We start from the raw sequence: 26,954 nt of genomic DNA, 5'->3' as shown, positions 1-26,954 counted from the left end.
CCTCCTTCCTTTCCCTTTTCTCCCTTATCTTATTTCCACTCCTCTCTTTTCCCTACTCTCCTTTTCTCTTCCTTCCCTTACATTCCCTTCACTCTTCCTCCTCCTCCCCTTTTCTTCCCTCCTCTTCCTCCTAAATGTGCTAGATGCTGTGTCAGACATCAGAGAGAAAATAGAGAAAAACAAGACAATCTCTGACCAACAGGAGCTTACATTCTATGGGCATACAACAAGAACACAGATGAGTAAATGCAGAGAGAGAGAAAAATAGACAGAGAGAGAGAGACAGAGAGTGAGACAGAGAGACACAGAGAGAGAGAGAGACAGAGAGAGAGAGACAGAGACAGAGACAGACAGAGAGACAGAGACAGACTCAATAAATGATGGATCAGGAATAACTTCATGAAAGAGGCAGGACTTGGGTTGTACTTTATAAGAAGCTAGGAGTACCAAGAGGCAGAAGTGAGGAGGGAGCCCATCCAAGACATGAAGGACTACCTTAAAAACTGTATTAATTTTAGAAAATTAAAGTTTACACTGGGCAATAGCAATAATGATATTGAGAAAATGATTCTAGGTAGTATAGTGGATATTATGTAAGTTTGAATTGAGGTCAGGAAGACCTGAAGTTCTTGGCTTCTCATCCTGTGTCAGTCACTTACTAGTTTCATGATCCCAGGAAAGTCATTTAGTCTTTCTGTACATGTTTCCTTATTGGTAAAAGGAGGAGGTTATATACTCAATGACTTCCAAGATCTATTCCTTCCAAGATCCTATGCTTTTTTCATACTCTGCCAGTAGGTGAAATTTCAGGGTCCTGTAACATTTCCCCCTTTATTAACTGAAGCATCCCATGTGTGTGTGGTAGGAGGAATATCAATTAGAATCCTCTATCATATGTATTGGGCTTGTTGTTTTCCCTAAAAGAAATTGAAACCATCCTGAAGACTTAAATGGTCCAGGTGACTAATGGCTCAGGCTACTGACATCATTCTTTGTTGCCTGAATACAAAAGGTCACCAGGTACCAGACTTCTCTGATGCTTGGCTAGTAAATGACCATGGGTAATCCAGAGGCAGAAGAGCTGTGCTCCGCTGAATCAGTGTGTAGTGTGCTTGATGGATTTCCTTGTGGACTATCTTTCCCCTGTAATTGCTAAGTAAATCCCTTTTTCCTTACTGTTGAATGATGGGTTTGTGTCTCATTTTGTTCCCAATGAGCAGGCCATACTGAAGGCAGAAAAGTGGGATTCATGGCATGAAACTCTTATTTCAATAATGTTTTGATATTCACAGCTGTCACCCTCATGTCATATAAACAAAGGAAGAAAGGCCCTGTCCTCATGAAGATGTTTGATTATCCATGGAGAAAAACATTCTCATGTAGGAAAATTTGAAACCACACCTTGTACCACTCCAGATTCAAACAGCAAGTTATTCAAGAGTAATATTCTTCACGAGCAAGTGCCACACAACTGTTGTTTTAGTGACAACATCTATTACAAAGCCCTGTTTCTTGACACCAAAAGATATCCCACTTTCAATGCAGCCATCATGGAGATGTGCTATCTCTGTTTTAATAAAAGGTGATGAACAAAACAGATGTGACTTCCATCTCAATTCCAGCTTCCTGTCACTAGATGCTTCTTGAACAGGACATTTTTCAAGAATTAATCATGCCTCTACTTTAATGAAAAAAGAAAAAAATGGGAGAACAGCAACACTGTGAAGAATATCTGACCCAGGAATTATTCTGATGCATATCCTCAAGGGAAGATTTCCACCTGGCTTTCCTGGAAAGGCCTGCTATCCAATTGAAAGTACATGCAGGAAACACATATCCAAAAGTCATATTTAAACACAGAAGATGGCAGCCAGCTTTCTATCATCTCCAGTGGGGATGGAACAAGAAGAAAGTGGTGGGAGGGTGCTGTTTTAAAATGCGGAAAGATAAATGTCCTTATTTTTAAGTAGTGAAAGGAGGAAATTTGGGTAAATTGTTGAAGGACCAGAGATGAGGATACAGCAGTGTGCTGGATGCAGAAAAGAGAATGTAAGAGGGAGCTTGGAATTCTGAGTGAGGGTTCCGAGAGCATGGAAATGACAGTTAGAGGGAGAGTGAGGAATTGATGGAGGAAGACACATCTCCTCAACTTAGCTCTCTCCAGCTCTAGTGAAAAATCTACCCACATGGTCTAATTTGATTCCGTGTTGTTCCTGATTGATGCCAGACATGTCACTGACATCTACTGACTCCCAAGAAGACATTTACAGTGAAATTGACTTGGACTTCTGAGTTACCTCAAGTGGGCTCAGTCTACAGCCGGTGGTGACTAGGTCATTTCTGTCACCATCCTTCTGATTGATCAACTAGCTCTGATTTTAATTCAAAGACTGTTTGGGTGGCCTTAGACTAGTTTATTTAGACAGAAAGGTGGAACTAGGCAGAGAGGGAGGCAGAGTAGGTCCAACATTGTTGGACAGTGAAGAGATCTGTGAGGATCAGAGTTATCTGGGATAGATAGATTTGGGAAAAGATTGGGGACCTTCCTAGCCCACCATCCTTGCCCACTTTTCCTGAATAGCAACTTTAATAATCCTACTTTTGTTTATAAGAACATCAGAAAGTTTTTGTCAGTGAACTCCAGGCCTGAGGCTATCCATCTTGCCCTCAGGCCAGGGAGGAGCAGCTAAACAATAACAAGATTAAACTAACCTTTTCACTGGTTCAAATGTCCATCTAACAGTTGTAAATGTATAAAATCATGCAATCTTAAAGTTGAAAGTCACCTGAAAGATCACATAAATTGGATTCTCTCCAATTTTCAAGGCATTTGCTCTATGCTATCATTGATGATTGTTCCTGCTTAAATACTTCTCATGAAGTATTAGAAAGAATTCTTTAATTTTCAAAGAATCCTGTATTGTTGGACAGTTGCATTTTATCATGTCACTCTTCAACTCTAAAGCTGAAGTTTTACCAAGCTCTAGTGGCTACCTATTGCTTGTAGACCAAAATACCAACTCCTTTGTTTCTCTTTTGAAATCTTTCATAATCTGGTACCAGACTATCTTCCCAGGGTTATTACACTTTCTGCTACCTAGCTCTAGGACCTTGAGATCATCCCATTGCTTCTCTGGGCTTTAATTTGCTCACTGATGAAATGGGATGATTGGATTGCTATTGCTGAACCTTCATTTTCAAAGAGGACCAATAAGTGTTGGGGAAGTGATTGAGAGGATGACATCTTGCTTTGCCTGTGAATTGGATTTAAACACAAAGTAGATATCTACTAAAGCTCCCTGTAGTTCTAAATATGTGATTCAAAAAAGGGTTGAAGGTAAGTTAAAGCCATTTTGCAAGGTGGTAGGAGTAAGGTGCTTACAGCTTAGGCTAAGAGGATTTTATCCTATAGGCAACAGGAAGGACAATGAAAAGTTCTGAGGAGGAGGGCATGGTCTGATCCACACTTTAGGAAGATTATTTTGGTAGCTACATGGAAGATAAATTGGGAAGGAAAGAGATTGAGGGTAGGGAGGATAATTAGGAGGTTCTTAAGTCAAAAAAGAAGGTATGAGTTTCTGAAAAAAGGCTTAATTGGTGGGCAAAAGGAAGAGATGATAATGGAATTTTTAAAGTGGCTGGTCACTGGGTGATTTTTTTTTAAGTGTCAAAGGCAGAAATAAGTTAGGAACACAGAGCATTTATTACTCTAAAAAGGGACACAATGGTTTCCCAAATTAGCAGAAATCCAGGAAACAAGACCTGCAGCATATAAGACCTTAGTTGAATATATAAAAGGCCATTTTATACTGATAATTATTAGCATAATAGTTTGTTCCAAAGACCAAAAACTAAAGGGAAAAGGACATAAAAGTGGGAAGGGGAACAACCAGGTAGATTGAAAAGACACCAGAGTATCTGTGGAACTGAAGATTGTGAACATTTTGGGAACAGGTGCTATGACATACTGGTATAAGCAATCAATCTATCAATAAGTATTAAGTGCCTACTATGTGCTAGGTACCCTGCTAGGTTTTGATGTTATAAGTGCAAAAAAAATAACAATTATTTCAAGGAACTTGTAGTCTAATGCTTAGCACAGTTCTTGTCATATAATAGGTACTTAATAAATGTTTACTGATTAATTAGTAGATATCCTATTTCATTATTTGAGGCCGAAATAGAGCAAATTGATTCTAGGATATAATAGAGAACCTTTCTTTCCCAAATGCTACAATAAAGTTGACTAGTTTATCTAACTTATCTAATTGTTTTGATTTTTGTTTTTTAACACTGGAAGGCTTATCACTTAATCAAAATTTGGGAGTTTGAATAGGCTTCGACCAACCTTCTTATTTTATTTTCCCAATTTTTAAATTTTTTCAGTGTTAGATGGAAACAACTTTTGACAAATGTTTTTATTTTTTTAACATTTTAAAATCTCTTCTTATTTTAAACAATTAGTTTACCAAATAACTTTCTTAATGCTATACAATGAATTGGTATCAGAGTCAAGATGGTATCTTGGGTTTCCTAATTTTTAGCTCTGTTCTTTTTCAAACTGATTTAACAAATATTTATTAACCACTTAATCTTCAGAAGACTTGTGTGGATTGCCTTAAGTCTTAGGAATTTGACTTATGCAAAGTTTCATGTTAAGAAGAAAGTGTACCAAAGCATTGCATATATTGTCATACATTTTTGACGTATTGGTTATTTTTATTGAAGTGGTAAGGAATGAGCCCTGAATTGTTCAGACATGGCCAATACATGAATTTATTTTGCTGGATTATCCTTGTTAGAGTAGCTAGGTGGTTCAGTGCTTAGAGTGCCCGACCAGGTGTCAGGAAGACTCCTCTTCCCAAGTTCCTTTTCAGACACTTATTAGCTGTGTGAACCCCACTCCCCACAGGAAGTAATTTAACCTAGTTTGCCTCAGTTTCCTCATCTGTAAAATGAGCTGGAGAAGGAAATGGAAAACAGCTCCAGTATCTTTGCCAAGAAAACCCCAAATGGGATTATGAAGAGTCAGACACAATTGAAAATGATTCAACAACAAAATTAGTTCCAAGAAAGGGATCAAATATATGGGTAGATATTGCTAGATGATTACTGAAAAAATGAAGATACGAAAGAAAAGAACATCACTGAAACAGTTAAATATCCAGAAAGGAACTGGAGAGTTTAGATAGGGATACAGACATGCAGTTTGGTACTATTGTGTCAAATTTAAACATTTAAAATAAAACTATGTTGAGAGAAGTTTAGTTTTATTATAAAATATAATTTTTTAGTTCTTGATATTGTCAAAATGTTCATGTTTATAGATGCTTATTAAAGTTCATAATAATATATGTCCATATTTTCAAAAATGGAGAGTTGGAAGGGACTTAGGATATTTACTGGTACACTCTCTTTGTTTTATAGATGAGACAACTGAGGCCTTGGAAGTTTAAGGGACTTGCCTGAGGTCACACAGATAATGAACATCAGAGGCAGGTTTCCAATCCTGGTCCTCTGACTCTAGAATCAGAAAAGTGGGACTGTGCTCATTCTTAAGGAAAGAAAAAAATTTCAACAATCAGAAATATGGGAAAAGGCATTCCACTCATGAAGGGCAGAGTCACAAATGCAAGGATCCAGGAGATACCCCAGTGTGATTAAGTAAGTAATTACATTTGGCTGCAAAGAGGATGTTGGAAAGGAAAATCACATGATTCTTTTCTGGAAAGATAGGTTAATAGACTTTGAATGCCAAATACATTGAAAAGAAAACATAAAGAGACAGCTAGGTCACTCAGTAGATGGAGAACCAGGTCTAGAGATGGGAGGTCCTGGGTTCAAATGTGAGCTCAGACACTTCCTAACTGTCTGACCCTGAGCAAGTCAATTAATCCCAAATGGCTAGCCCTTACAGCTTTTCTGCCTTGGAACCAATACTTAATATTGATTCTTAGACAGAATGTAAGGGTTTCTTTTTTATTTTTAGAAGAAAGAAAGAAAACAAGGGAAAATGAAGCTGATAATAATTATGATAATTTTTAAAAGGCATCATCTGACAACCTCAATGCATTTCTAAAATATAAACAGTTTGGACAGATAAATATAACCTTGTTAAATTAATAGAAAACAAACAAATAAATGTTTAAGTAAAAAGTAATGTAAGTGCAAAACTTTTTCTGCTGTTAAAATTGTTGAACTTTAGTAAGATCATAAATGTTTTTTATTAGAACTTGCATGGAAACAATAAGGTTACAATCCATCAAAAATGTTAAATTCATGGAAAATGAGTATATATTTAAGTAAAAGTAATGTGGGTATTCTGTTGTTAAGATTGTTGAACTTTAGTAGGATCATAAATGCGATTTTATGACTAACAGACTAGCAATTTTATGTTTTATTTTATTGTTTGAGGTTTTTGATCTTGGTGTGATGCGATTAGGCCTATGCATTAGAAAGATTGCTTTAGCAATGGTACAGATGGATATTGGAGGGGAGATATGGTAGTCTAGGGGACTGATCAAGATGCTATGGAGAAGAGATAATAAGGGACTGAAGTAGAGGGTAGAAGTACGGCTGAAAATGAGGGAGGCAGATGGGAGACAGAATTAACAGGATGTGGCAACTCATTGGATGCTGGAGGGGAGAAAAAAGGGAAAGACCACAGATGACAAGGAGGTTTCAAACCTGAGTGCCTGAGGCTACGGTGGTGCCAACAACTGAAACAGACCAGAGGAAGGAGAGAAAGGAGGATAAGAGTTCAGTTTTGTATGTAGTATCATTTCCAAAAGAAGGAACCTTAGAGAGAATCTACTTTCTCATTTTTGGAGCTGTGGAACTTGCAGCCAAGAGAGATTAAGCAACTTGCTCATGGTCCCACATGTAGTAAGTGACAGTGCTGAGATCTGAACCCAGATTTTCTGAGTCCAAAGCAAGCATTCTTTCCATTGTGCTATTCTAGCTCTTTGTGCTGAGTTTGAGGTGGGCAGAGGCTCCTGTAGGTCAAGATCTCTAGCAAGTCCATGAAAATATAGGACTGAAGTTCCAGTGAGATGTCAAGATTGAGGATGGGCTTTTTTTGAGCTATTAATATCATAATGAATCAATGGAAATGGGTGAGATAGCCAAGGACGGAAGTGTAGGGATAGGAGGGAAGAGGGTCCGGAAGAGCTTTGAGGGACATTCCACATAGAAGGCAGGAAGAAAAAGCCAGTAGAGGAGAATAGTCAGGGATGTTTCAGAGAAACCTGAAGACTTATTGGCCTGAACTGATACAGTGGGGAATGAACACAACCAGGATAAAATTTAATACAATAACAAGTGTAAAACCAAACAATTTTGACTTAAGAACACTGATGAACCAGGATTCTAGAGGACCAATGATGTTCATCTCCTGACAGAGAAGTGAGGAGTCATGGTTCATCATGAGACATACATTTTCAGACACATCTAATATGGAAATTTATTTTGCTTCTTGAAGCAAAATAATAATATGTAAATATATAATGTAATATATAATATAATATAATAAACATAATATAATATAATATAATAAAATATATAATATAATATAATATAATATAATATAATATAATATAATATAATATAATATAATATAATATAATATAAAACATGAGTTTTGTTTTCTTTTTTCCAGTAGTGGAGAAAGAAGAGAAAATAAATGTTCATTAATTGGATTAAACTAAATTGGTCCAGGGGGATTAAGAAAAATTAATAATAACAATTCTTATCCTCTGACCTGCTACCTTTCATATTCTAGCATTCCTCTGCTTTATCTTTTTCCATTTCCTCTTCATTCCCTTTCATAGCTCTGGCAGTGGGCTTGTGTGAAGGTGGAGGTGTGAAAAGGGTCAGCAAATGAGTGGTTACAAACATGGAAGAAAGGCAACTTTCCAAGCAGGAAAGGTCAACGTCCTCTTTCATTTCTGAGGTGGCTGTTATCACTTCTATTTTAATCAAAGCATTTTAGCTGAGGTTGCTAGGAACTTGAATAAAGGACAAGGTATCTGCGTAATAATAATTAGCACTTATCATCTTCAAAATGCTTTATAAACATTAGCTAATTAATCCTCCAACACTCCCGGAGGCGGATAACCATCACCTCCACTTTAGAGACAGGAAAAAAGAAGCCAAGAGATTAATTGACTCAGTTCAAGGCTGTGTGTAGGAATGGATAGAGACTTTGAGACTACTCTGTGTCTCTCCCTTGACCTGGACCCCAGCAGCAGACAGGCTCAGGAAATGGAAATGGGATGGCTGGGAAAATAATTTTCTTTTTAGAATAGTGGTTTGAAGTTCATAGTACTCACAAGAGGCACTGTTTGAAGAACTAGTAGTTCTTACTGGAATTCATAAACTCTTACAATTACAGAATCTCAGATTTGGAAGGAAATTCAGAGTTCATTTAGTTTAAACTCAGATTTCAGTGAGAATCCCCTTTATGGAATCAGTGATAAACAGTCATTTAGCCTCTATCTAGAGATTTCCAGTGACAGGAAACTCACCATCTCCCAAAGGAATGCATGGCTTTTGTTGCCATTCAGTTGTTTCAATCATGTCTGGCTCCTTGTGACACTGGATTTTTCTTGGCAGAGATACTGGAGTAGTTTGCCATTTCCTTCTCCAGCTTATTTTACAGATGAGGAAACTGAGGCCAAGCAGGGTTAAACGACTTTTCTGGGGTCACATAGCTAGAATCTGAGGCTGGATTCTGACTCCAAGCCCAGCACAGCTTTGGATAGCTGGAATTATTAGGAAATCTTTCTTTCTATGGAGCCAGACGGTGACTCTCCATAACTTCTAACCATTGCTCTTTATTCTGCTCCCTTGGGCCAAGTAAAATGAGTCTAATTTTTCTTCCACACGAGAAGCCTTCAGACTTTTGGAGGAGAATTTTTATATTTTCTCTAAATCTTTTCTTCCCAGGATAAACATTTCCAGTTCCTTCAGCTGATCATCATAGGGCATGGCCTTGAATTCCTTCACCATCCTGGCCTGCTTCCTTTGGACACTATCTGGTTAATCAAAATCTTTCCTGAAATCTGGCTGCTAGAACTAAACACAATACTTCAGGTGTGTTCTTCCCAGGATAGAGGCAAAGCTGTCACCTCCTTTGCTCTGGACAGTAGGGTTATGGGACTAGATCTGTGATTTCACTGGTATACGGAACTCCCTTTGAGGAAAGTCCCATTACTAGTATGCATGTCAGGACCTTCTTTGCAGCTTAAGTCTCAGAGAACTGGGAAGCTAAATGACTTTCCCAGTGTTACACAGCCAGTGAATATGAGAGGTGGGACTCAAATGGAGTTTTCTCTTTATCAAGTCACACTGACTCTTGCTCTGGATGTCCTACATTCACATTCTCTGCTAACTCCCTCCTCTCCATTTCCTTTTCTCATTGACCCAGATGCCTTTTACTCCTATCTCCTCCTTCTCCCCCATCTCACATGAAGAGGTGACCTTTCTGTTTACCAAGATAAACTGCTCTATATGCACAAATATAAAAAGAAAGTTCCATTTCATTTCATCTTCTCTATCATTCCCTTCTTCTCTTCCTCCTCCTCTTCCTCCTTCTCCTCCTCATCCTTACTTTCTAAGAATTGATACTAAGTACTAGTTTTAAGGCAGAAGAATAGCAAGGGCTAGGCAAGGATTAAGTGACTTACCCAGGGTCACATAGCTAGGAAATGTCTGAAACCAGAGGTGAACCAAGGACCTCTTGTCTCCAGACCTGCCTCTCTGTCCACAGAGCCACTTAATTGACCCTCTCACTTAACTTCAACCTCTCCTTGTCTATTGATTGCTTCCCTACTGCCCTTCTCTCCCTTATTCTCAAAAAAAAAAAACCCTCCATTTTATCCACCTCTCCTCATAAAACACCTTAATGATCTTTTCCTAAAAACCTTCACCTCTTTCTAATTTTCTGATCACTGTCCAAGGTATCCACCATCCTCCAAGTCATCAAGGCTTGCAACTGTTACAGACAAAAGAGTGGTTGCCTTAAACTGTGACCATGAAAATATGGTTTCAAGACTTTGAATTGACAAAACTGTAAAGATAATTTTTTGTGTCTGACACTGCCACCATCCTAGTACAGTCTCTTATTAGTTCAAGCCAGAAATATGGCTATAGACTACTACTTGGTTTCCTGCCTCAAGTGTCTTCCCACTATCCTCCACGTAGCTGACAAAATAATCTTCTGAAAACATGCCATTCCACTCCTCTATTCAATAACCTCCAGTGATACTTTTGTCACCTCCAGAATCAATATGATGATATTCAAAGCCCTTCAAACCCTGACCCCTCCTAGCTTTCCAATCTTCTTAGATTTGGCTTATGGATAAGTGATCCATGGGAATAGTGAATACTTTCCCAAATCAAAAGGGTAATAATTGTGAAAAATTGAAAAGATTAGGACAGCAAGTGCTAATTGTGGGAATTTAGTGAACCACACTGACTCCATATTGAGACTTGGTTCTGGAGCCAGCTCAGTTCTCTTTCCATTCAACTGAGTCTAGTCCAATTGCTGTCTTGTGAAAAAAATTATTCATTTATAGAAAATGTAAGAAAACGTTATTGAATTGTTTGAACCTAGCCCTCAATGGCTGAGAGACTGGACCATCTGTATTTGCTGTGTAAAGACCTTTAACAAAAGATCAGGTTATACTGGCCAGAAACTCAGTCAGATCCTCAGAATGATGTAAGGAATTTTCTCATAATTCTCAAGCAATTTATTTGAAAACCCACCTCATATAATCAATCGATTACTGTTTCCATGTTCCTTTAATTGTTTACAGAAACCTGGGAGGAGTAGGACATCTTTTTTCTGAATTCAGTGAATTGCCCCTGTTCACTGCCCCATACCTCCAACTAGGAAGTTCCTAGTCTTTCATCCACTTAGAAATCAGATTACCCAATATATATTTCCTTGTAATTAACTGGTCTTATTTGATTTTTTTTAGCATATAAAAGTCTGCCTCCTCCTGTTTTCAGGGTCCAGCCCTAAGCTAAGGAAGGGACCTAGACCAGATTTGTTGGATAATTGGCATGAATTGTTTAATTAATCAGTTTTCTCAGAAGATCAAACCTTTGTTTCCTCAGTCATTTCATTTTTTTTTTACTAGTTATAATTGTTAAGAATTCTGTTCGAATTAGATTAAGAGCATGCTTTGGAGCTCATAATATTCCTTTGATGTGCTTGATACTTCAGCTTACCTAAGTTCTCACAGATCTTTGGGAAGAGACCATAACTTTCAGAAACGATTCTTGGTATTGGTAAAGAGATACTAGTCATGGAGTCAGGGGACCCAAGTCTGAAGACCAATTTTATGACTAACCTGTGTGACTCTGGAACAATTGCTCACCCTCCCAGGGCCTTGGTTTCCTCATCTGTAAAATGAAGGAGTTGGACTGGGCCACAGAACTAAGAGACTCTCAGGACCTCCAAGATCATTTCATCCAACCTGTACCAAGACAGGAATCTCCTATATGATGGTCCTGATAAGAGTCATCCAATCTTTATTTGAAATTTCTGATGAAGAATAACTTGATGTGTCTAGAAGAGGCCTATCACACTTTTGGATAACTCTAAATATCAGTGAGTTTTTCTTTATTTTGATTCTTCATTTGCCTCACCTCAGCTTCCATTTACAGTTTCTGCATCTATACTTTGGTGCCAACAACTATGGTGTCATGCCAAGAGTGCTAGTTTCTGAGTCAGATGAAATGAGCTCAGAACCTGCCTTTGACACTTATGACCTATGTAAGTTTTGTAAAATTGCTTACTTTCTCTGGGCCTCAGTTTCCTCATCTGTACAATAAGGTGTCTGGGCAGGATCACTTCTAAGGCTCTTTCAAGCTCTAAAGCTAAGATCCCTTTTAAATCTAATTCCTCTTGCACATGTCAGCTCTTCAAACACTTGAAGACAGCCAAAGCCTCCATCTTACCATGTCTCTTTCTCTCTAGTCTAAATATGACCAGTTCCTTCCATCAATCTTCATACGCCAGAGTTTCTGAGGTTCTCTACCATTCTGGATCTCCTTTGCTGAACATTTTCCAGTTTGTCAGGTCCCTTCTAAAATGGGGAGCCTGGAACGGAATACCATATTCTTCTGACTTGAAATTCTATGACTCCAACCAAGCACCATACATACTGCATGGCTTGTTATTGAGTTGTTTCAATCACGTCTTACTCTTTGTGGCCCCATTTGGGGTTTTCTCTGTAAAAACACTGGAGTGGTTTGTCATTTCCTTCTCCAGCACATTTTACAGATAAGGAAACTGAGGCAAACAGGGTTAAGTGACTTGCTCAAGGTCACACAGCTAGTGTCTGAGGCCAGATTTTATTACATGATGACTCGTTTTCCTGATTCCAAATGCAGTGTTTTATCCACTGTACCACCTTGCCATCCACGATACTATCTGACACTGGGCCAGACACCTGTCATTGGCATATACTTCCAGTTGGCCACAGGAAGGGTATTTCAGTCATTTTATGTCTTTGGAACAGATCTGGACAGACAGAACACAATCATGTCAGGTGGGTCTTCCCTTCCCAAATTTAGAAAAACACTTAGAAAAAACTCTGGAAAGAAAGCAAATGCTTTCAGAGCTGAGCCCAACTCTCACTAACAATGGCCTCTCAACCAATTCAGTTCAACAAAATTAACCCAACCTTCCAAGGAATGAGTTTTCGATTAACATCCACCTACCCAAATAGCACAGAAAATATTTTACTAATGAATGAGCTCCCTCTCCCTAACCCTGATCTGTAAAAACAAATATGAGAAAGCTGAGATGAAGGAAGCAAATGGCTTTTCCTTAAAACAATTTTTTTTACCATTTTATGTGTCATAAACAATTCTGTTATTGTGTGCAACTTATGTACTTGTTAATAATCCCATTTTTAAAAAAATGTATAAACTAGGGGGGGCAGCTGGGTGGCTCAATGGAGTGAGAACTAAGCCTAGAGACCTGGGTTCAAATGTGACCTCAGACACTTCCAGCTGTGTGACCCTGGATGAGTCATTTAGCCCCCCTTACTGCTCTTCTGCCATAGAACCAGCATTGATTCTAACATGAACGGTAAGGGATTTTTAAAAAATATATAAACCAAAAATCATAGGAGAAGCAGCTAGGTGGTACAGTGGATAAAGTGCCCAGTCTGGAATCAGGAAGACTTATCTTTCTGGGAAAGTTTCCTCATGCATAAAATAACCTGGAAAAGGAAACAGCCAACTACTCTAGTATCTTTGCTGAGAAAACCCTAAATGAGGTCACAGAGTGGGACACGACTGAAGTCACTAAACAACAACAACAAAATACATGATTACCAAGGAAATCAATGTCATTGAAAAAGGATTATTAAATATACATACATATATATATATATATATACATATATATATATATATAAATGGTCCAAGACCTCAGGTTAAGAAATAGGATTATCAAATATATATTTTTTATAATATATCTATATAACATCTACATTATAAAATATATGTATATATTTTAAATCCTTACCTTCTATCTTAGAATCAATATTATGTATTGGTTTCCATGGCAGAAGAGCATTAAGGGCTAGGCAATGGGGTTAAGTGACTTGCTCAGGGTCACACAGCTAGGAAGTGTCTGAGGTCACATTTGAACCCATGTCTCTAGACTTGACTCTTAATTCACTGAGTCACCTCGCTGCCTCCCAAATACACACACACACACACACACACACACACACACATTTATATACATAAAGTATAATATAAAAAGTAAAATAAATAAATGAATAAATATAAACATATTTATTCATTCATATATATAGAGATAGATAGATAGATAGATAGATAGATAGATAGATAGATAGATAAAGTAGTTAAGACCTAAGGCTAAGAAACCACTCAAAAGTACTCAGTTTCCTTCCTCTTAGCACCCAATCACAGGCAGGACCCAGCTACAAGCATCCTGCCCCCTCAGTGACAAGTCTTTGGGCCACTCTCTTGATTCCCATTCTCTCCTTTTCAAGAGGTGGTAGCGGTCCATGTTCAGCTTCCAGGAATGGATGAAAGACTACTTTTAATCTGTGATGTTCATAGATAATTAAATTAGACTCCTCGGTCTAGTCTGGGAAGCTATTTTATATTTTCATTAACTCAAAAGGGCCATTTCAATTACATTCTCTGTTTGGTAAACAAATTATCTTTGACTTGCAGGCTTCATTTCCGTAAGACCCAGGAAACATGCCCTTTCAAGAGCTATGCTGCAACTGTTGCCACTTTGGTTTCAGTAGCATTTATGATTTTTAAAAGGTGCCTTTGGAAAATCAGGCTGGGGGGCCTGGGATCTCAAAATCAACGAGCTTACTTGCTAAAAGAAAAAAAAATAGTCCTTTGCTCCAACTGCTTCTTTGCCTTCAAAAACAAAAATAAATATTGGGCTGGAGTTGTTCAATTGCTTCTCTATCTCCATTAAAAACAATTTTTTTTTTACTTGCTGTTCTCTGAACTTGGCATCTATCTCCACCTCCATGCCTTTGAAAAGCTCTGGAATGCCTAGGCATGTCCCATGACTAGAATGTAGGACCTTCTCACTTCTGCCTCTAGCGTCGTTAGCTTTCTCCACAGATAACTTGGGGACCACCTATCAAAGGAAGCCTTTCTGGATCCCCTCAGTTGTGATTGTTCTCTCCCTTCTCAAATTATCTTTGACCAACTCATCGGGTCAACTGTTTCCTCATCCCAGGAGAATGGAAGCTCTGGGACAGTGACTGTTGTTTTCCAGGATGTCTTCACAGCTCAAGACTAGCTCAGTATATAGACTATACTTAATAAATGCTCATTAAAATGCTTATTAAATTTTACTTACCTATCCGAAACTGCCTAGCCCTTACTGCTCTTCTGCCTTGGAACCTATTCTTAGTATTGACTCTAAGAGTAAGGGTTTAAAGAAAAAAAAGACATGATTCAAACCCAAGTCCTCTAAGTATGAGTCCAGGGCTTTGTCCATGATTCCACACTGCCTCCAAGGACAGTGTTTTGGTGAGGCTCATATTCTATTCCTCCTTGAAGGCTCACTTCAATCCCCATCTTTCCAGGGAAACCTCTTCCAGATATATACAGTAGTAGAATGGAAAGGTCACCAGACTGGACATTTCAAACACTGAGTTTTAACCTTATCTCTGCCTCTCACCAATTAGCTTTATAACCTTGAGTAAGTGACTTCGCTTTTCCAGATCTCAGTTTACTCATCTGTAAAATGAAAGGTTCAGACTAAATGACCACTGATTGTCTTTTCAATTCTATGAGTTTATCATAATAATAATTTAGGAGAGGCAGTGAATTGAGTCCTGGCCACTGAATTAGGAAAATCTGAGTTCAGATCTCAGCCTTAGACACTTACTAACCTTCTAACCTTGAGGAAATCACTTAATTTCTATCTGCCTCAGTTTCTTTATATATAAAATAGGGATGATACAAGTGCCAACTTTACAGGGTTGTTGTGAGGATCAAAAGAGATATTTATCTAGTGTTTTTCTAACTTTAAAATGCTATCTAATTGCTAGTTATCATTCCCTTCTCTTAAATTCTCTCCTCCCTTTGAGTATAGCCTGAGCATTTAGGTAGGCTCTTAATAATATATTATCTCATACTGCCAATTAATTGCTTCATGTCTGTGTAGCTTCTCTGTATAACTAGTCTGTGGGATCTTTTATCTTGGGCTTCTCTATTTCTTCCGTCTCTTCTGGGGGACAACCAGGAACCTAACAGTGTGCTGAGTCCCAAGCAGGCTTTTGGTACTTCCTTTTTGTTATATAATTGTGAGACACGGGATATGAAGATTTCTGAAGTTAAAAAAAAATAACAGGATCAGCAGAAAGGCATGTGTTGGAGGTGAACAGTCTACATAGCATGTTAAATGCATGGAAGGAGGTAAGTAGAGACATGGGAGAGTGAGAGATGGCCTGATCACGTGGTGATAGTGAGGACCAGTCTGATGTTCCTTGGTGTCCTTGGATGTCAAGAGGATATGAGGAAGGTCCACAATATGGTGGCTGGACTCTGTGGGGAACTAATGAGAGGACACCAACACGAGTTGCACAGGATCCGCAGACATGAACTGGTTGGTATTTGCCTCTTTGAATTAATCTTTTAACTATTCTCCTTGCCCAAATTTCCTCCCTATTCCAAAACATCCTCCAGTCCATTGTCAAGGTGATTTGCTGAGGTTCAATTCTATCTATGCCATCCTATCTTGCTTAATAAACTTTTGTGACACCCTATCACTTCTAGAATCTGATAGAAAATTCTTTATTTGCCTTTTAAAGTCATTGACAACCTGACTCCTTCCAATCTATTGAATCATCATCTTTTATTCCTATCCATGCGTTCTACAATTTGGTGACCCTAGCCTCTTCCTTCCTTCCTTCCTTCCTTCCTTCCTTCCTTCCTTCCTTCCTTCCTTCCTTCCTTCCTTCCTTCCTTCCTTCCTTCCTTCCTTCCTTCCTTCCTTCCTTCCTTCCTTCCTTCCTTCCTTCCTTCCTTCCTTCCTTCCTTCCTTCCTTCCTTCCTTTCTTCCTTCCTTCCTTCCTTCCATTCTTCCTTCCTTCCTCCTTCCTTCTAATCCTCCCTTCTTTCCTTCCTCCTCCTTTTCCTTCCATCCTCCTCCCTCCCTCCATTCCTTCCTTCCTTCCTTCCTTCCTTCCTTCCTTCTTTCCTTCCTTCCTTCCTTCCTTCCTTCCCTCCTTCCTTCCTTCCATTCTTCCTTCCTTCCTCCTTCCTTCTAATCCTCCCTTCTTTCCTTCCTCCTCCTTTTCCTTCCATCCTCCTCCCTCCCTCCATTCCTTCCTTCCTTCCATCTTCCTTCGTTCCTTCTTTCCTTCGTTCGTTCGTTCGTTCCTTCCTTCCTTCCTTCCTTCCTTCCTTCCTTCCTTCCTTCCTTCCCTCCTTCCCCTTTTCTCACACACAAAATTCCTCCTCCCAAGTTGTGTCTCTGTACTGATTTTCCCCTGAAATGCTCTTCCTTTTCATCTCCACCTCCTGGCTTCCTGCCTCCCCTCTCCCTCATCATCCCTCTGAGATTCTTCTGTATATATTTTTATATACAGAGCTGTTTGTATGCTGTTTCCCCATTAGGATTTGAGCTCCTTGAGAACAGGGATCATGTCTTTTGTTTTTGTACCTCTCTTTACTGTCCTAGAGCTTAACACAATGCCTGAACTATAGCAGGTGCTGAGTGAATGCTTGTTGCTAACTGAAGGGGGCATCTCCATCGCTGAGACCACAGACCACAACAGGACAAGAGACTGAGATGAACATACAGCCAAAGTTGAGGTGCCAGCTGGAAGAGGCTCCTGGTTTTTTTTTTATGCCTTTACTTTCAGTCTTAGAATCAAAGCTAAGTATCAGTTCCAAGGCAGAAGAACGGTAAGGGCTAGGCAATTGGAGTTAAGTGACCTGCCCAGGATGACCTAGCTAGGAATAGGAAGTGTCTACGGTCAGATGTGAACCCAGGACCTTCTGTCTTCAGATCTGGCTCTCTATCCACTGAGCCACCTAGCTGCCTGCCCCCTCCCCACTGGTTCTTACAAGTAGCACCGTAACAGCCCCCATAGTAAGCATGCAATAAACATTTGGTTTAATTGAACTGGTAACTTTAAAGGCAAAGATGTGTAGCATAATTGAATTTCAGAGCCAAGAGGGGCCTTAGATGATCTCATCCCATCCACCGCCCTTGTTCTACCCGTGATGAAACCTAGGTCGAGAGAGGTTAGAACTTTGGTCAAGGTCACAGGGCTCATTAGCGGCAGAGTCTGGACCAGCTCCTAGTTCAGGACTCTTCCCACTAGCCCATGCTGAAATCTGGGCTTGGTTACAACGCCATAGGTTTGGTTCTTCTGGCCAAGGTAGTCTTTGCTCTACGCCAAAGAACACAAACCAGTCCCAACACAGACCCATCTCCAGCCTCCCGGCTTGGGCACGGGGCCATCCCTGCCCTCGTCCAACCCTCCCTCCCACCCCTCTTGGGACCCGTCTGACTCAAGGATGCATCCTAGGAGAAAATGGAAGAAACCGGGTTGTAGCCAGCACCTCCCACGCTAAAAAACACGCGTCTCTCATCTGCGGCTGCACCGTCTGTAGTTGTACAACAGGAAACAATACAAATGTTATTTTCAAGAGAAAAAAAAGCTGTGAAAACACAAGGTGGTGTCTGTCTATCTTCCTCTGCTCTCTCCACCCTGATTCTCCTCTCCATGAAAGGCCGCAGAATTTCCAGGGAAGGGTTGTGCTTTCAAGAATAAAGGGATGGCGAAGGCGCTTTTGTACGTTCTGCGAGAAGCAGCCGAGCCAGGGGCGTCTGGGTCCACGGGACAGGGGAGTGCCACGGGGCAAGGACGAAAGCAAAGGCAAAAAACAAAATGCCACCATTCTGGTGACTGGACGTGGCGTTTGAGGATAAAGGAAGGCAGATGCTATTGCTTGTAGAGGTGAAACTAGCCACATCCCTGTTGCTTTTGGTGAGGATTTGTTTAGCTCTAGCTTAATAAAGGTAAGAGTTTATAGAGTGCTTCAAAGTTTACAGAGCACTCTGGTTTGCTCCTTACAACAACTCAGTTGTTGAATTTATAGTACGGTCGTAAAATAACACTTCCCTGGGATGCAGATGCTATTATTGCCCTCATTTTACAACGGGGAAACTGAGGCAGAGTCTATGGGTCTTGCCTAGGATCACATAACTAGTGAGTGTCTGAGGCTAAATTTGAACTCAAGTTTTCTTGATTTGAGGTCCAGGACTGTATCCTCTGGGCCACTCAGCTTTGGAGAGAGGGGGCTGACCAGAGAAGGCCTTGAATGTGTCAAAAGGAGAGCAGCTGCACTCTGCTGGGTAAACCGTGGGACCAATATTTAAGTATGAGGAGGAGAAGAGAAGCCGGGAATTTTGTCCCTCAGTGGGCAGAGCTGGAAAGGATCACAGGGATTCCCTAGTCCAGCTCTCTCTTCATTTCCAGATGAGGAAAAATGAGGCACAAAGTTTAAATGATTTGCCCAAGTAAGGCCACATATTAGAATTCAAAGCTAGGTTTTCAGACTGCGAATTCATTACCCTTCCTGCTGTACCATGCAGCCTCGAGGCTAGTTTTTCCTTAAAAAGTATTAAGTTGGGGGTATTTACATGGTTCACTGGATTAAGAGCCAGGCTTATCCTTGGTTCAAATCTGGCCTCAGACACTTCCCAGCTGTGTGACCCTGGGCAAGTCACTTAACCCCCATTGCCCAGCCCTCACCGCTCTTCTGCCTTGGAACCAATACACAGTATTGATTCTAAGATGGAAGGTAAGGGTTTAAAAAAAAAAAAGCCTTCCTCCTTCAGGCTTCTGGGCTGTGGGTCAGTGTGGCCAGCAGAGGCAGGGAGGCTGTGCCGAACATTCTTCCCTGGCTCCAGCTAAGCAAGCCTCCTTTTGTTAACTGACTCCAAAGCCTTTCATTTCATTCTATTTTCAAACCTGATACGCCAGAATGGCCTGGACTACAACAAAGGCCTTCTATTTTTTAATGAGCAGCATGTAAAAATGCCTTTGATCCTAATTTAATTTGAGATCTAGAGCTTCGGAATGAAAGAACTGATGGTAGAGAGAAGGAATTTAACTTTAAAGAACCTTTTTTTTCAAAGCCTTTAAAAATAGGATGTTGTGTTCAACAACAACAGCCATTGGCAAGCTCCAATCCTGGAGCTGAATTTCAGTAGACATTCTCAATCCCTGTGGGGTCAGGGTGATGTTTGATCCTGTACTCCTTAGGGGAGGGAGGCTGGAGAAGAGGCCAGGGTTCAGAGAGGAAGTACTCTCGTCACGGTCTAGATATGATATGATGTGATATGATGTGATGTGATGTGATGTGATGTGATGTGATGTGATATATTATATTATATTATATTATATTATATTATATTATATTATATTATATTATATTACTAATTATATTATATTATGTTATGTTATATTATATCATTAATTATATTATATTGTATTATATTACATTATATTATTACATTATATTATATTAATTTACATTATATTATATTATATTACATTACATTATATTATATCATATCATGTCATGTTATGTTATGTTACATTAGATAGTATAGTATAGTATCATATTGCATAGTACATCATAATATATCACATTGGAGTCACTAGGACAACTAGGTGGCACAGTAGAGAGGGTACTGGGCTTGGAATCAGGCAGCTTTATTTTCCTCAGTTCACATCTGACCTCAGACACTTCTTAGCTGTGTGTGACTCTGAACAAGTCCTTTAACCCTGCCTCAGTTTCCTCATCTGTAAAATGAGCTGGAGAAGGATATAGCAAACTACTCCAGGATCTTTGATAGGAAAACCCTCCAGTGGGGTCACAAAGAGTTGGATATGAATGAAAAAAAAAAACAACAAAAAACAACTGAACAAATCTAAGCCAAGCCCCTCATCTTATGGGTCAGGAAACTAAGCCTCAGAGAAGGAAAGTCACTCTCCCAAGGTGTCAGAGCTAGTAGGCCATTTCTGTCAAGGCAATGGGTCCTCAGGACCCCTGGTCAGTAATAAGCTTTCCCCTCACCTTTTAGTAAGTCTCAAGGATGCATCATATCATATTGTATGGTATAGTTTAATATGTTTTCTTATCTCCCTATTAGCCTATAAATTCCATGAGAAATATTAATTTTCATTTTTGCCTTTGTATTCCCAACAAAGCAAAATGCCTTGCGTAAAGGAGATGGTTATTATTGTTAAAATGGACCTTTATCTAATTAGGACTTATTAGGATTGCTCTCTTTACTAATAATTGACACGTACGTGGGGCAGTGAAGTGGCACGGTGGATAGAGTGCCAGACCTGCAGCCAAGAAGACCCAAATACAAAAATGGCCTCAGATATGTCGTAGCTGTGTGATCCTGGATAAATTACTTAATAATCCTGTTTGCCTCTGTTTCCCCATTTGTCAAATGAGCTAGAGAAGGAAATAGCCAACCCCTCCAGTATCTCTGTCAAGAAAACCCCAAATGGGGTCACAAAGAGAGGGGGATGACTGACATGCCTGAGCAACAACCACAGGATGGATATTTCATTTTTCTTGATGCTTTTTGGTTTGGGGTCACATTCACTGCTGAATCTACTCTCTCCATCCCGTTAGCCATCATGCTTTCCATGGTATGCAGAATGCGCCATGATGAAATTCCCCTGCCAATGAAAGAGCAGCGCCTTCTCAACAGCTTCGAGTCCTGCGAGGAACCTGAAGGGAAGAGCCTCGTCCAGCGTCCTGCGTGTCAGAGGCAGGACTCGAGCTCTGGTCACCCTGACTGCAGGGCCAGCTCTCTGCCAGGACACTCGGCTTCTTCTCCATTCGTTATAATGAAGGGAAACGTCCAGAAAGACTAGCCGATGCACGGACAGCGTCTGGCGGCATAGTCGACATTTTCTTATCTCCTTCCCAGGGCCAAGCTTGGTCAGGATGATTCCCCAGTGTTCAGTTTCCTTTTGGGTCATGCTGCTGAAACCAGACAAAGGCTACTTGGTAATAGAGAGGTAAGTTTAGATTGGATCGGAACAAGAATGCAGAGGGCTGGAGAGCCTTGGACTCTGGGGCAGTGGGAGGCACAATGGAGGGAGATTTGGGCAGGGGACTCCCTTGGCGTGGCTGCATTCCTCACCCCCAATGGAGAACATTTGCATCCCTGTTTAACTCTTTTTTTCCTTAAATTATTTTCATATACCAAAGAAATGAAGGAACAAGTAAATGAATGAAGAAAAACATTTTTTTTTGTAAAAACGCTTCCCTTCTGCCTGAGAATCAATACAGTTCAAGGCAGAAGAGGGAGAAAGGCAAGGCAAAGAGTGTTAAGTATCTTGCCTAGGGTCAAATGGTTAGAAAGTGTCTGAGGCCAGATTTGAACCCAGGACCTCCCATCTCTAGGCCTGGCTCTCAATCCACTGAGCTACCCAGCTGCCTTCTAGTTGGATCCTTCTTCTGCAGTACAGCTCTTCTAATTCTTGACTGAACTTTTGATGTCCCACCTAAGTCTGATGTCCCGGGTGTTGATGTTGTTTGGTCCAGTTGTGTCTGACTCTTCAAGAATCCATATAGGGTTTTCTTAGCAAAGAAACTGGAGGAGTTTGCCATTTCCTTTTGTAGACTTGAGGCCAACAGGCTTAAGTGACTTGCCCAGGGTCACATAGCTAGTAAGAATCTGAGTTCAGATTTGAATGGGATGGAACCCAGCGACCCATCCACTGAGCCACCTCACTGCCCCAGTGTCCCAGGTTAAACATTCCTAGTTCCTTATATTTACCAACTGTGATCACAGGTCCATACCATTGCTGTTCATAGATAGAATACAAATCTTGGTAAGTTCCAAGACTAGACATACAAAAGGGACCCCATCATTATGTTTTCCTTCTATAAGTCTTGACCACTGGAATGTGAGGTCCTTGGAAGTAGAGACTGTCTTGCTTTTCTCTCTCTCTATAGCACTTGGAATGTTTTGCATGTAGAAAGTGCTGAATAAATGTTTTTTGGGGGGGCAGCTAGACGGATAGTGTCTAGAAGACACTGAATTCAAATTCAACCTCAAATACTAACTAGTTGTGGGGCCTTTGGTAAGTCATTTAACCTCAGCTTGTCTCAGTTTTCTCAATTGTAAAATGGGGAAAATGCTAACAGTTACCAACTTGGCTTAAGGAAAGGATCAAATTAGGTAATATTTTAAAAACACCTGTCTATATATATATATATATATATATATATATATATATATATATTTAAATTCTTCTAGACCTTAGAAAAATTGGATGAAAGTTCCAAAAAAGCAGATTTTAATATAATAAAAAAACACTCTAACAATGATAACTAACCCAAAGTATAATGGAGTGCCTTTGGAATTTGTAGGGCTCTCTTTAGGAAGCATCAAGGTAATGGATGATCACTTAAAAACAAATCACTTATAGGAACATCCGGGTGGCTCAGTGGAGAGAGAGAGAGAGCCAGACCTGGAAATGGGAAGACCTGGGTTCAAGTGTGGATTCAGACACTTCCTCGCTGTGGGACTCTGGGCAAGTCACATAACCCTCATTGATTATTTATCTTCCACCTTAGAATGGATACTTAGCAAAGATTCTAAGAAAGAAGCTAAGAGTTAAAAAAAAAAACCTCTTATAAAACTTAAAAAACAAACATTTAAACAAATCACTTATAACAAATGTTGGGGGAATTCTTGGTCAGACATGAGCTAGAATGGAAGACTTCAGAGACTAGTCTCAGTTCTGAGATTCTACAAATTGCACCGCTAGTTACATTTATATGTTTTACAACCAAAAAGGGATTTTAGCTGTTCCTGAGGTTGATTATTTCCTACCAATAAGGTTCATGGAGGAGAGGGAATGGGAGGCAGGGAAGCAAAGGAGGCTGTTGGGTCATCACCAAGGCAAACAAAGCTGAAATGTGGCATCTGAAATGTGGGTGTTGAGGTCTCTGTCATCAAGGGAATGTTGGGCTCCCTCAAGCCTTAGTTAGGGATGTGAAGGCAGAAAGAGCACCTGCCTCCAAGAGATGTCAGCTCTTCTTCTGTGTATCCCCCCAAACCGAGCCCAGTGATTCATACCTAACAAATATTTGCTGACTGATTGGAGAGAGATGTTTTGACACCAACCACAGAAAATGGCAGCATGTAGTGTGGTAGCCACAACCCACCCATCCCTGCTGTCACCCTTAGAGGGGCCCACTTGAAACAAACCCCAGAATTTCCTTTCTCTGTCTCAGAGAATGGGAGCTGAGGGGAGGAGAGGGCTGATGTCTCCAGAACAGAACTCTGGAGATGGCCATTCTATCAGTCCATCGAACAAGCATTTCTAAAGCACTTTCTTAGGGGGTAGCTGGGTGGCTCAGTGGATAGAGAGCCAGATCTGGAGATGGGAAGTTTGGGTTCAAATCTGATCTCAGATACTTCCCAGCTGTGTGACCCTGGGCAAGTCACTTAAGCCCCATTGCCTAGCCCTTACCACTCTTCTGCCTTGGAACCAATACACAGTATTGATTTCAAGATGGAAGGTAAGGGTTTTATTAAAACATTTTTAAAAATTTAATTCAATTTTATTAAAAAATCATAAAGCACTTTCTCTGTGCCAGCCCCTGGCTAGGAAAAAGCAAAATAGTTTCTGCCCACAAGGAGCTTACATTATAATGGGGGAGATGACATATAAACAAATAGGCATATGTAGTAGATATTCAGAGTAGCTAGAATCAGTAAATTAATCAATAAATCAATACACATTTATTAAGGACCTACTATGTACCCAGGACTGTGCTAAGAAAGCTCTGGGGATATAAAAAGAGGCAAAATATACCCTCCCCCAAAGAGCTTACAATCTAAGGGTGGAGGGGAGACTTATGAACAAATATTTACAAAGCAAGCTATACACAGGACAAATAGGAAACAATTAACAGAGAGGAAATATTAGAATAAAGAGGGACCAGCAAAGGTTAAAGATGGGATTTTAGTTGAGACTTAAAGGAACCCAGGGAGGTCTGTAGCCCAGTAGGAAGAGAGAGGGTATTCCAGGCATGAGGGGCAGCCAGAGAAAATGCCTGGAGCCTAGAGATGAAGTGTCTTTTCAATCCATCAATCAGCAAACATTTAAGTGCTTCCTATGTGCCAGGTGCTGGTTAAGTGTCTTGTTTGTGGAACAGCTAGGAAAACTAGTGTCACTAGATTGAAGAGTACATGTCAGGGACTTATGTGTAAGAAGAGTGGGAAGGTAGAGGGCTAGGATATAAAGGGCTTTGAATGCCAAACAGAACATTTTATATTTTAATCCTGGAGGTGATAGGGAGCCACTAGAGTTTTTAGAGTAGGGAAGTGACAGGGTCAGACCGATACTTTAGGAAAATCACATTGGTGCCTGGAAGAAAAATTGGAATGGGGAGGGAAATGAGGCAAGAAGACCTATCTGAGAGGGGAAAGCCTTCTGGAATTTGAGCTGAATCCTTAAGGAAATCAAAGTTTCTAAGAGAACTTTGAGAGAGAACACTGAATCTGAGCCTCAATGATCCTCCTCCTTTGTTATCAGACTGCATTTTGAGGCATTTAGCCTCGGGTTAGTAGAACGAAAGCACAGCATTAGATCATTACATGTGTTCCATACTTGGCCAATGACACAATAGTCCTCTGCCCTTTACCAAGTCAGCCCAACATCTGGTTCCTGACAAAGACATGTCCAGAAAGCCCTGACCTCCCCTGGGGAAATGCCTCTAGAAGCTAGCTCTGGCTTTAAGCTGAGAATGCCCATGTATGAATCCTACTATTACAGCAGATTTTTCCAGCCCCCAATGTTCCAAGTTTTCTTTCTTTTTTTTTTTTTTTAAAGAGAACAGGTAGGTGCCATAGTGGGTGGAGAGCCAGGCTTACAGATAGGAGGTCCTGGGTGCAAATGTTCCCTCAGACACTTCCCAGCTGTGTGACTCTAGTTAAGTCACTTTATATCCAATTGCCTAGTCTCTATGGCTCTTCTGCCTTGGATCCAATATTTAGTATTGATTCCAAGTCAGAAAGTAAGGGTTTAAAGATTCATAAATAAATAAAGAGATCTGTCTAGAACTGAGCTTGAATTTCTAACAGTCAGTAGTACCCCTGAGCTTTGAAAGGACACGCCATCAGCATCTTCCTTGACTTCTCTTCTCCTGAGGCTTTTCACATGCTCCTCTCTAGCAGATCCTCCCCGGTGCCATTTTGCCTGCTGACCCTTATGGAACCAAAGACCTTTTTCCTTTGATTCATTTTTCTGGACCCCTTCTCAAGGCATGAGGATCAAAGTCAGTCCCCAAATACAATCCCCAGAGATGCCTGGCAACTCCACTCCCTCCTTGCTCTCTCCCAGGACTGAGCGTCTAAGAATAACTCTAGCTTTGTACTGCATTGTGTTCAGCCTTTGAGCGAGAGTTTTGGACAGAAAATACATTATCCATGACAACGGTATGTGTTGCAGATAGAGTACAGCTGGTTACAACAACTGCCTGACTTTATTAGCCCATAAATGTTTCATTCCTACTTATTCCAACACCTGCCCTTTTCACTCTGGTCAGACTAACCTCTCCGCAGACTGCATCCCACTCCTCCTAACTTGGTGTCTTTTTCTGATGTAATCTACTTTGCCCAGGAAAATGCTCCCCTCTCCTACCCCTTACCTCCTGCGCTGTAATTCTCTTTAATTTCTCTCATCCTCTGGAAATCACAGCACTGTCAGTTCAAGACAGAAGTAAGGGTCTCTGGGGTTTTCTTTTTTTTTTTTTTAAAGAGGCCAGCTTGATGGCTCTGTAGGTGGAGAGCCAGGCTTGGAGATGGGAGGTTCTGGGTTCAAATGTGCCTCCAGACACTTGTCAGCTGTGGGACTCTGGTTTAAGTCACTTATCACCAATTGCCTAGCCTCTACTACTCTTCTGCCTTGGATGGCAGGTGATGGCAGCTAAGTGGCTCAGGGGATAGAGTACAGGGCTAGAGGTGGGAAGACTGGGTTCAAATTTGGCTTCAGATACTTTCTAGTTAACCTTGGGCAAATTACTTATTCCCATTTGCCTTGCTCTTACCCTTTTGTCTTAGGCTTGTTACTAAGACAGAAAGTAAGGGTTAAAAAAAGCCACAAAGACATTCATTGGAGAATTATTTATAACTGAGGGGGAGAAACATGGCGGATGGAGTGGAGGACCTAGGATCTCTTCCTATTAAACTGTGAGTTTCTGGATGTCAAGGACCGTTTTGGCTTTTCTTTGAAACCTCAGGATTTTGTCTAGTGCCTGGCACATAGTAAATGCTTCTTGATTTGATTTTATGTCATAGAAAGACCTGAGTTCAACTCCTATCTCAGAGACTCAGGAGCTGTATGACTCTGGACAAATCA

The 26,954-nt window shown here is 40.3% G+C and overlaps 1 protein-coding gene and 1 long non-coding RNA gene across 2 annotated transcripts in view; one reads left to right on the top strand and one right to left on the bottom strand.

The window, feature by feature from the left end:
* Positions 1-26,954, bottom strand: part of SNTB1 (syntrophin beta 1) — a 340,635-nt gene that overhangs the window by 55,099 nt on the left and 258,582 nt on the right. The window lies entirely within an intron of this gene.
* LOC103097453 (uncharacterized) lies at positions 2,090-19,793 on the top strand. The gene is made up of 3 exons (XR_008917514.1): positions 2,090-5,664; positions 11,393-11,617; positions 15,773-19,793. It is a non-coding gene; the product is annotated as an uncharacterized LOC103097453 (long non-coding RNA).

The sequence above is a fragment of the Monodelphis domestica genome, chromosome 3 (assembly GCF_027887165.1).
Source record: "Monodelphis domestica isolate mMonDom1 chromosome 3, mMonDom1.pri, whole genome shotgun sequence".
Taxonomy (NCBI): Eukaryota; Metazoa; Chordata; class Mammalia; order Didelphimorphia; family Didelphidae; genus Monodelphis; species Monodelphis domestica.
Note: the sequence above shows the minus strand (reverse complement) of the source record. Positions and strands in the feature narration are given on the sequence as shown.